Consider the following 12,276-nt stretch of genomic DNA (forward strand, 5'->3'; position numbering starts at 1 on the left):
ACGGATTAACACCTCCTCCAAAGTTGTAATAACCCCCAAAGTGCCATGTCTCATTGCCACTTTGAATCCTTTGCCTTGATGATACTTGGAAAGAGTTCTCAGGCAGGCAAGACTAAGATATCCTCTGCGTTGTGACTACTACAACAATTCCAGGAAGGGTACACCATTAGATGGAGGTCCGTATTGGCCAAAGGTGTTTTGTATGGTGAATGAATGGTGCTACTAAGCCAAGGTCTAAGTCATAAAGGGGAATGATGCCCAGCGCAAATTATGTGCTTCCATGGAATGGTGGTGATCAATCCAAAGTGTGCACACTCTTGAGGATGCCTCTTGTGATCCTGCAAAGACTCGTTTCATGTTGCGCAAACCTTTTGAGTGATCATATTCCTCCGACGCGCTCACAGCCTTGCTGTAAGAGCACTGCGACAAGTCGTGGTACTCCCTCTATTTTATTTTGCTGAGCAGCCTAAATGCTGTGGCATCACATAAGAGCTGACACACTCTCCTATACTGCTTAATATTTACATGTAATTTCTGCTGGGAATGCACAACTGGGCCGATCTGTGCATCTAGCTTCAAGGCACTCTCTTAGGTTGATGACAGTTTGTGCTGAGCTTTAATCAGTGCTCAGGTAGCATCGTAAGTCTAAGAGAGTGCCTTACTTTCACCCATGATTGGATGGCCAGAACTTTTTTGAAGTTAAATGGAGATTCTGATATCAGTTGAGATCTCTGTCTGCGTGTAGTAATGACTGCTTATTATCCTGTTTGTTCATGTGCTGTTAAGTGATGTATGGCTATAGAATGTGGTGAGGTCATTGTGTATTGTGAAGGGGCTGAGGTGGTAGGCTGGAAGTTGGTTGGAGAGGTTGGATGGGACCTCTGCTCCTGTAATACACCTTTTATACAGATGACTTTGGTATCTTGTGTTGACGTAGACCCTCTTACCCTATTGGCACTATGTTTGGCACAAGGGAAGTACCAGTACAAGTTTACTGCATATATATCTATACGTTTTTTTAGTGTGGGTATGATGGGTAGTGCACAAGATGTTGAAGGGTAATTCAGTGTGCTGGACTCCATGGGAGTTGGTTGCTATCCAATGCTGATCATTCTCTGCTGTTAATTTATTATCAGAGCCACTGCAATAATGCAGCAAGGAAGGGCCAAATTACACAGCAGGATTGAGGAAATTATGCAGTTTAGTGCTGCACATTTTGTGATAGTATTACTTCATTAGTTTGTAATTTTTACACTTTCTGGGCATTGGTTGCACCTCCTTAGATCCATTTTAACAGAGAAATATAGCAATAAACAACAGAAGAGTGACCAGTCAATCTTTCAAAAGGTATTCCACTGTGCAGCCACATGGGTTGCTGCATTTTTAGTATTTTTTTAACGGTTTGAGCTACAAAGTTTTTGTTAAACTCTGCAGATTATGGAGCGGATGATGGATTATGTGTCAAATGTAGCGAATCTATAATTATGAAAACATCACAGTGGCAGCACAATCACATAGTTCCAGGGGGCTATCTATTGCCCAGCAGAAGTTTAACCTGTTGTCGTTTTAAGGCATGTAGTCAGCCGCGGCCCATCCTTTAGGGCAGAGGGACCACGCTGCCTACCTTTTGCCCCTCATGAAGAATGCCTGTCAGGTTGCACAAAGGTCAGCCTGTCAGACACTCTTCATGTTCAGCTCAGGCAGCCAGGATCGAGACATGGCGATTTGCGCAGACACCTGGCTTCCTGAGCTGAACTTTGCTGGGCTGAAGAGGTCACAGCTCCTATGGGTGTGACCTCCTCAGCTCAGCAAAGGTGCCTTGAGGCCCTCCCCCTCGGTGATGAGGGGAAGCGTCACCGATTGACTTCGACCTGGGCACTTCAGGTTTAAGCCCTGAAGCGCCCAGGGCGAGTGTCAATCAGAGACATCTCGTCACAGAGTGGGGAGGGGTCACCAGTCTCACTGACCCCATCCCACTCTGTGATGAAGTTGAGACTGCTGCCTTACCTCTCTGGCTGACCTGAGTTCAGCCAGAGAGAGAAGGCAGCAGTCCCAACCCTCCTTGGACCTCCGAGCTGAAATTAAGTGTGTGTGTGTTTTTTTTTAATGAATGTTTGGTGCGTGCGTGTATGTTGAGTGTTGTGAATGGATGTGCGTACGTGCGTGCGTGTGTGAATGGATAAGTGTGAGTGTGCTTCCCGCCCACCCCCCTCCCTCATAAAATTACCAGCCGCCACTGCATGTAGTGCAGGGACGTAGCTTCAGGGGGGGGGAGGTTTGGTGTGACACCCCCCTAATAAATGCATTCTCTACTAAATCGTTAGCCACAGGTGCTTTAAGTAGGGTACTGTGAGATGTTTGTCGGATTTCACTTGGGATTTTCACACACACACAAACACACACACACACACACCTTGTCTGTCTGTCTCTCTCTCTCTGCTTTAAAGGTCTTAAATGGTTTATTTACAAAACTATTGATTTCTAAGTACCTCTGACAATCTGCTCTCCTCTCCCTTTTCACTGCCGCTGAAGCTCTCCTCACGCACTACATCTCATCTATTGTAGCGTGATTGTTGGAAAGTCTGAAACTCACAGTCAGACACCTGATCTGTTTAAGATAGGGTCACCAGTCCGGGACAAGTCTCGTTTTTTTACCATCAGTCCCGTCTATTGTTATGTGCTGCAAAGGAGTGCACAATGTAATGAGCCAAAGAGAGGGAGATTGTAACGAGACCCTTCCCAAAATAATGTGCAATTGTCTTTACCGTCACGTGGGGACCACAGAGCATAAAAAGAACCCGAAGGACGCTCTCGGGAGTTAGTAACCATCCAGTGCGTGTCTTGTTTCCATCTTTTTGCCAGCAGCAGCTTTCCCCTTTTTAAGGGCCTGCCCAGCCGGCTGTGGTCCCCACCAACAAGTCACGTGTCTCAACACGCGGAATTCAGACAAGGCCATCCTGACACAGAGGAGTCACGTCTACGGTGCTTTACCGCAGAATCCGCTGTCCATAGCAGGAAGCAAATAGTTAAAAAAAACATCACACTGTGTGTAAAAGTTGCATTTTATGCCCGTAAATCCCTCGTTGTATGTGTTTTCTATGCATGTTAGCGATGTCAATTAAGTCTTACTGTGCCCAGTGCAGAGTGGTAGTCCGACGTCTATGCTTGGAACGTCACAAGTTTTGGTTTTCGCTATCTGGTCACACAGATGTAGGAGTGCAGAATTATGTGCGGAAGAAAAGAAGCTCATATTGTTATCGGAGCGGAAAGCTGGCGTTATGGACGAGTAACAGAGCAGAGAAACTGCACTTTATATCTGTTCTGTATAGTGGTGCCCATCGACAGTTGGACACACGACGCATTTTAAAGGAGCTGCTCTAGCTTACGTTCATCAGCGCGGGCCTCAAGGATGAGCCTGACTCACGTACACTGATAACGCGTCCAGCCCTTATAAATTACCTGTACCTGGACACGTTGGAGGTCGGTGAATCTTTTAACCGAGTCGGGCTCTCCTCATCCTCAATAGTCGAGTCACTCAAATCAATAATCAATAACTGTTGTAATCGATAATCAATACTCAATTAATAGATCAATATAACACATCAGAAATCAATAACAGTTGATATTTCTGCGCACCATGACCTTTCAGTCATGAATAACCACACCAGTTTATTAAAAGTTAGTGAATTTATTTCCCTATATTAACAAAGCTAGCACGATATATATGTGTCTCAAAACCAATTGATATATGTATATGAACATTACTAGCTGTCCATAACGGCGGAAGAAATGCAATCTACGTAAAATCTGAATAATGATACACTCTGTTATAGCAATGCAAATCACCAATGTGACTAACTGTATTTGACTAATTGCATACATTCGGTCAGCATAACAAGATTTCAATTCTTCATGGTACATTGAATGAATACCTCGACTAACCTCTAATTAGCATTGGCATGTGGGACTTCATGCAAAACGAATTTAGTCAACACAAATTTGGAAAAGTTCTAGCTAGGATTCTATCAAAATAGCAGTTGGTACCTAAAAGGAAAAAAAACACAATGCATAATACATTTATCCTTTCATATTTACCAAATACAATCAGCATTCAAGAAAAGTCTTCGTCCTTCAGGTACCGGTTGATCAGCATGGGGCAAATTTCAAAGGGGCAAAGTTAAGGGCAAGCTTCCTTGCAACGGCAAGGAGAATAGGGCAAAGTTACTGCATGGGCAAGACGGGGCAAATCAAAGTTAAAGTCTCTAGGGTGAGAATTCTTAAAGTCTCTTTCTATCAGATAGAGAAAAGGGCATCAGGGTGTCATCCAAAATGGAGTCTGGCATCAGGCTTCAAACTGGCATCGAGGAAAATGGCTGACTTCTCTTTGTCCGGTGGGTTTAAGTAAGAAACATTCCAAATTCTGTAGGGTCTTCCATTGGAGGGTTCATAGGTTGGCTTCAAATTGTCCAATCAAAATTGTCTTTTACTAGCGCCCATTTATGCATACACTGTCCTTGGCGCCTTGGAACACAAATTGTATCATGGTTTGCCAATTATTTTACTATCTGTACCTTTATTGTCCGCACCTGCAGAGACTGACCTTGTATCAAAGGGGATGTAACCGGCCTAGCACGAAACCTTGGAGATAAGTGTACCAGCCAGTTTCTACTGGAAAAATACAACTTCAAGCAAGAATATATTTCATTAATTCAAGGAAAAAAAGAATCACGCAGTTAGAATTTGAAACCAAGCAACTAGGCCAAAGCCTGTACTAAATTTAAGCTAAGCAAAACAGTTTTCAAACAAGAAATCATGGCATACATTTGCGATTATGACGGATTAATACATTTTTAATACTTCATGATTAATAAAGCTCGTTTATAATGATGGCGAACTACCCCGAGGGCACAATTTCCCTCGTACATTATTTCTTTTACTTAAAATCACACTTCAATATATATGTCGGTTACACAGTGTACATGAATATATGTCGAACCCTCTTTTTCTGCGTCATCAATCCCTCCTCTGATGACTAATTATGTCATCACATCAAATCTACCCACAAATTTTATTCCATTAAAATTCTGTATAGTAATTTGGCACTTCAGTCAATTCCCTTTTTCTTTTAGTCCCTTTTGACTTCTCCCTATAAATTTCCACCATTTTGTTCTCTATTTTCTCTTCTCTTTTTCTTTTGTTCCTTGCTTTTAACATTTTGAAAGCTTTCCATATTCCCCAAGAACCTAATAGACAAATTAATATTATTAATATTCCCTTTACTATTTTTAGTAACAATCCGTTCCAAACGTTGCTGAGCCAATTTCCCACAGAAGCAAATCCTTTTCCAATTTTCTCCCAAACTCCGGGTTCTTTCAATTCCTTTAAATCTACACTTTCTCTAGTTAAATTTGTAAGCATTGTTCTAATTTTTCCACTGTTGTCGGGTATATAGGTACAACAGTGACGCGTGCCAAGCATTTTGCAAACGCCGCCATCCTTTGCTAAAAGAATGTCTAAGGCAAGCCGATTTTGAAGAGTCATAGCTCTTTCTGCAGCGAGTTCAGCATCCATCAGGATTATAGCTCCCGAAAACTTTGTCAACATGTTATCCACAATAGTAGACAACTTTCGTATTTTGATTGAATTCAATATGACTCCTACTGAAGGAATCATAGCTCCAAATATATCTCCTACCACACCAGCAGCTGTCTCCCTTTTCTGAACACGATGTGATTCAGACAGCCTTGGAAATTTCTTTAAGTCATCTAACTGGTAAACCTTTGGGAACAATATTCCCAAATAACACCTCCCTGACCATCCTTTAGGAAGACGATAATAGGCGTTGAGTCCACAAATATAATATACTCCAGGAATAACTGGGTCTTGTCCATTCAGCATGAACGTCCACTTTTGTTGAAATGCGTATGTGTGTTTACATTCACTCGTTCCCACAAAAACTGTGTCATAATATGATGGAAATCTATGTATACAAAATCTTCCCACATGCAATGTATCTAAGGCTATTTTCCCTTGTGTCTTTATTGCGGCAAAAGCATAATTATCTACAGACGTCCTTTCGTGCAACTCATTCTCTAATTTCTCCTTCATTTCGTTCTTTCTGTCGTCAGTGCGGTCTAAAAATTCTATTTCTATTGGTGAAAGCAAGCATGTAAGGTTCTCCCTATGTGCGTGAGCTGTGTGGAAAGGGGACATTGGTTCGAAAAATTCCCTCATTAATTTGGCAGACCAATCTCTAGCTATCTTACTTAGGTGCCCTATTATGGGGACATATGCAAATGTAACATCGTAATTAGTATAGAAATAATGAATGTCTTTTTGAGCATAAAATCTGGAAGCTACTATACTACATGTAATTCCATACGTAAGAGGCATGCTGTGATACGTTACCCCCTCCACTACTGAGGTAGGTATTTGTGTACACACATAACAATCTTTCGCATCCATGGTCTCAACATACTCACTCAGTAAGCGATAGAAAACGTTAGATGAAAGTTCCTTCTTATCATGCAAGTGTCTCTCGTCTTGCTCGAGTCTCTTCAGAGCTGTTAGTTCAGTAACGATAATAGGTTTAGAAGTAGAAGCATCATTCGTCTCACTCTCGCCTTTACCATGCATTCCAAGAACTATTGCTACAATTATTAGTACGCATGCGATCAGTAAGCCTATACACATGTATTTACAACACTTCATTTTACGCCCCTGTGTAGTGAAGCTAGTCATGATCTGTATAGAATCAGAAAGCTGAAGACACTTTATCAAAGCGTATTTGCAGGTTTTTTTTAAGTTGCAGGTATTTACAAAGCTGAACGAGTTCAATGTTCACACAGTTTCTTTAGCAGCTTAGTCTCTTATCGGTTAGCAGCGTTGTCTCAAAATCGGTTTCAAAGTCAATCAAGTTAGCAATGTCTTAGCCGGTTGAAAAGTCAATCAGGTTAGCAATGTCAAGTTAGCAATGTCTTAGCCGGTAAAAGAAAATCAATCAAGTGATCAATGGTTTCAATCAACAGAGTCCATAAAGTTTTTATTTCCAAAATGAAGTTCTGCCTCTTCGTTCTCAAGGCTGAGGGATACGAATTCGTCTGACCAATCGTTATTGGCTACGTATGCCCACTCCGGACCGGAATACCTCCTGCTCGGTATCCTTTTTCTTTTCAGTTTTGCATCTCTCTTTGATTCTTTCTCACTGGTACTTTCCTCTTTGGCCAAGTCCTTTTCTTCACTTGATGTTGGTACCACGACAGACACTTCCTTTCTTTTCTCTTTCACTCTTGGCCCTTCACTGTCGTTCAACGTTTCTCTAGTTCTCAGTTTCACTGGTGATATACTTGGTCTTCTTTTTGCACTAGGTCCACTTGATGGGCCTGCGATCTCTTCTGAAGAAGTTTGAGCAGTTTCGTTCTGTTATGCCTTGTCCTCTCCTTCTGGGGAGTCAATCAGGTTTTCCTTTTCTTTTTCTGTACCGTCTGCTTCTGGGAAAGCCCTCCTCTGATCAGGCTCTCCTGCTTCTTCACCTCTTTCGAGCCCTTTGTCACCGTTACTTTCTTCAGGCTCTTTGTCACTTTCAGCTGCTTCAGGCTCTTTGTTACCTTCAGCTGCTTCGTCGCTGTCTGAGGCTCCTCCTTGGTCTTCCCCAAGTGAATCGGTTGCTTCGTCCTCAGAGAATATTTCTCCCTCCTCTATTTCTGCCTGTTCGCTTCTAGTTCTGTTTTGCTCTGCCTCAGCGCTCGGCACTTTGTTATCAGGTACTGGCAGTTTCAGCGCTTCAACTTCCTCATCTGTGGGACACAACACCCTCTTTGTGTGACTGGCGTGAATCCAGTTGGGAACTCCCGCACACTTCACAGCGGTGGTAGTCGTTAAAATCACTTGGAAAGGTCCTTTCCAACGGGGTTCCAAACACGACTTCCTCACATGCTTCTTTATCACGACCCAGTCACCTGCTTTCAGGGTGTGTCCTGGACCTTGGATCGGTGGCAAGGTGGTTGCCTCCACCTGGTGAGAGAAAGATCGAACCACATCAGCTAGACCTTTGCAGTAGTCTAACACCATATCATCTGTAATATTCAAAAGCGCATTTGCAGGAACTGCTGGAAGTCTCATAGCTCTGCCCATGAGAATCTCGTGTGGGGACAATCCAGTCTTTCTGTCAGGGGTGTTTCTCATTGACATTAGTACCAAAGGCAATGCGTCAGGCCATTTCAAATTTGTCGATGCACATATTTTCGCCATTCTCGATTTCAATGTGCCATTCATTTGCTCCACTAGACCTGATGCTTCAGGGCGGTAGCTACAATGCAGCTTTTGCTCAATGTTCAGTGCTGCACAAAGCAATTTTATTACTTCATTATTGAAGTGACTTCCCCTATCTGATTCTAAAGAGATCGGGAATCCGAAACGTGGTATTAACTCTCTCAAGAGTAGTTTTGTAACTGTGAGACTGTCGTTTCTGCGTGTAGGGTATGCTTCAATCCAGTGACTAAAAATGCACACAATCACCAACACATACTTCAAGCCTCCATGCACAGGCATCTCAATGAAGTCCATTTGCATCCTGCTGAATGGACCCCCTGCTCTTCCAATGTGGCTCAAATTTACTACTGTTCCCTTCCCTGCGTTCATCTGTTGGCAAATGACGCAGCGGTGGCAAACTGCTTCAGCAACTTGACGGAATTTGGGGTTAAACCAATCAGTTTTAAATAACCTAATCATGGCATCCCTCCCAAGATGAGCTTGTCCATGGTAAAATCTGGCTATCTGTGTCAAAAGGCTATTTGGAAGAACGAATTTCCCTTCACTTGAAACCCATAATTCATCTAGTCTCTTTACACATTGTGATTTAGTCCACGAGAGTTTTTCATCCTCACTGACACCATTCTGTAGGGATTTCAATTCGTCCATTGTATCTATAACTTTTAGAGCAAATATTTCGCTTTGTTCAAGTTCTGGTTCACTTATCAAATTCCATTCATCCCTGAGCAATATACAGTTCAATGCGCAAAACCTTGCGACTTGATCCGCATATCCATTTCCTAGGGAAACATAGGGCCTGATTCTAACTTTGGAGGACGGTGTTAAACCGTCCCAAAAGTGGCGGATATACCACCTACCGTATTACGAGTTCCATAGGATATAATGGACTCGTAATACGGTAGGTGGTATATCCGCCACTTTTGGGACGGTTTAACACCGTCCTCCAAAGTTAGAATCAGGCCCATAGTCTTGTCCCTTCGAGTGTGCACTGCACTTCACCACTGCTACTTCCCCTGGTAACTGAATGGCATGCAACAATTCTCTTATTCTTTCACCATTTTTCACTGGTGATCCTGAAGAGGTCATGAAGCCTCTCTGTGACCACAATTGTCCAAAATCATACACTATTCCAAACCCGTATTGGCTGTCAGTGTAAATGGTAACTTTCATTAGTGCAGAAAGTTGGCATGCTCTAGTAAGAGCTACCAATTCTGCTACTTGTGCAGCGTAAACCCCTTGAAGCCAAGAGGCTTCCAGAACACCTGTTACAGTACATACAGCATACCCTGCTTTCAATACACCCAGTGCATCTCTTAAACATGAACCATCAACAAAAATGATTTGATCATTTTCTTCTAATTTGGTATCTTTGATATCAGGCCTTGGTTTGGTGCAAAATTCAGTCACCTGAAGACAGTCGTGCTCGATGTCTTCAGCGTTCTCAATTTCAGCATTTTCACTGGGAAACAATGTTGCTGGATTCAACGTAGTGCTCCTTTTTAGCTGCACATTAGGTGATCCCAGAATTATTGTTTCGTACCTTGTGAGTCTAGCACCAGTCATGTGCTGTGTTCGGGAAAGTGTCAAAAGTATCTCGACTGAGTGAGGGACCATGACTGTTAATGGGTGTCCCATCACTATTCCTTCACTCTGAGTGAGGCTGATACCAACTGCTGCTACGGCGCGCAAACACCCTGGCAGTGCTGCTGCGACCGGATCCAAAGTAGCTGAAAAATACGCTACTGGTCTGTTTATGCCACCATGGGCTTGGGTCAAGACAGACAAGTAACATGCATCACGTTCATGACAAAACAATGTGAAAGGCTTTGTGTAATCAGGCATACCTAAAGCTGGAGCCCTGCACATGCATTCTTTCAATTCAATAAAAGCATCCATCTCATCTCCTTTCAGCTCAATTTCATCCAATGCATCCTTCTGGGTCAGTTTCAGTAAAGGTTTTGCTAGAGTTGAGAAGTTGGGAATCCATTGGCGACAGTAGCTCACCATCCCCAAAAACTTCCTCACCTCCCTCCTCGTCTTTGGTGGACTCATTTGAAGTACACTTGTTATTCTTTCCTTCATTATTCTCCGTGACCCTTTCTCTATTTGAGGACCCAAATATTTCACTTTCTTCTGACAGAACTGCAATTTTGAAGGAGACACCTTGTGTCCATTCCTTCCCAAATGGTTCAATAGGGCAATGGTGTCGGCTGTGCAGTCACTTTCTGTCTTGGATGCAATCAGTAAGTCATCAATGTACTGTACTAGGGTTGACTCGAATGGCAATTCTAACGCTTCCAAGTCTTTCTTTAGAATCTGATTGAAAATTGACGGTGACTCCGAAAACCCTTGAGGAATTCGACACCAACTGTAAACTCTGTCTAAGAATTTGAAACAAAAGAGAAATTGGCTGTCCTCATGAAGAGGCACCGAAAAGAATGCTTGTGACAAGTCGATGACTGAGAACCACTCGGCATCGCAAGGGACTTGAAACATTATCACAGCTGGATTTGGTACTACAGGGCAGCATTTAATTATGATGTCATTTATTTTCCTCAAGTCCTGCACAATTCGGACCTTTCCACTTGGCTTTATTAGTCCCATGATTGGTGAATTACATGGACTGCTTAACACTTCTTTCAGTACTCCCTGTTTTACAAACTCGTCAATGAGTTGGGCGACTTTCATGAGGGTGTCTTGTGCCATATGGTATTGTGGGGTCTGGGGAAAGGTTACATTGGGTTTTACGGTCACTTTCACTGGTTCCACTCCTTTCACCAATCCCACCTCTTTTCCTGTCATATCCCACACTTCTTTTCCGACTGTTTCCCGTAATTCAGCTGGAATATCTGCTTCAGTGATCATCGGAAAAAGGGTAATCAGAGGATATTCTTCATCGACAGTTTCCATCTCATCCCCTTCTACACTGTCCTCTTCTTCCCCATCACTGCTCGTCTGAATTCTAATTCCATCGTTCGAACACATAATCGAACATCCCAATTTGCACAATAGGTCTCTCCCTAACAGTGATATCGGGCTTGAGTCACATACCACAAAATTATGTGACCCTTGATAGTTACCAATTCTGACTTGTACTGGATCTGTGATTGGGTTCGTCAGGTACCTGTTTGCTACTCCCACTACTTGAACTGTTCTCCCTGAAAGTGGCAGATTTGGTACTTCAATGCTCCTAACAGTGGAACGTGTAGCTCCTGTGTCAACCAAGAATGAAACACGATGGCCCATAACTCTTCCCTCCACATACGGGCCCTTTTGATCAACTTCCAAGGATGCTGCAAGCACACAATTTCCCTCCTCATATGAACTTTCACTCTCCCATGCATCATTTATTCCATTCTCACTGTGTAACGGGAACTGATGTACTGTGTCATTTTGATTCATTCCTTGACCCGTGACCTGTTGAGGAAGCATTGCTTGCTGCTGATTCATTGGTGCTAAGGGTATTTGCATTTGCTGATTAGGTACCATAGGAAACTGCTGTTGCATTGGCTGCAATTGTGTCATTTGCACACGAGGCATTTGCACCTGTTGCGGTTGCATGGGTTGTAGACCCTGCATCTGGTTCATATTGTTTTGAAAATTTGGATTCGGACCTCTCAGTTTCGGTCCTCTCATAGTCTGAAATGCATTGACATCATTGTTTTGCTGACCTACACCTTCCTGCACCATCATTGGGCACTCCCGTTTCCAATGCCTGACAATTCCGCACGTGTGACATGGCATCACCTTCTTCATTGCCTGTATACCATTTGGAATCATAACGGTATTCAAATCTGGACCATTATTCACAAAACCTCCTCGACCTCTGCCTCTCATCTGTGGCTGAAACATAACATTTCCCTGTTGCTGCTGCTGCGGCATCTGTTGTTGAAACCCTTGCAAACCTTGTAAACCTGTCTGAGCTGCTCTGAGCTGCATCACCATCACCTTTTCCTTCAATCTTTTCTGCTTTGTCTCAATCTCATCACTGCAGTATTTTGCATA

The sequence above is a fragment of the Pleurodeles waltl genome, chromosome 6 (assembly GCF_031143425.1).
Source record: "Pleurodeles waltl isolate 20211129_DDA chromosome 6, aPleWal1.hap1.20221129, whole genome shotgun sequence".
NCBI lineage: Eukaryota > Metazoa > Chordata > Amphibia > Caudata > Salamandridae > Pleurodeles > Pleurodeles waltl.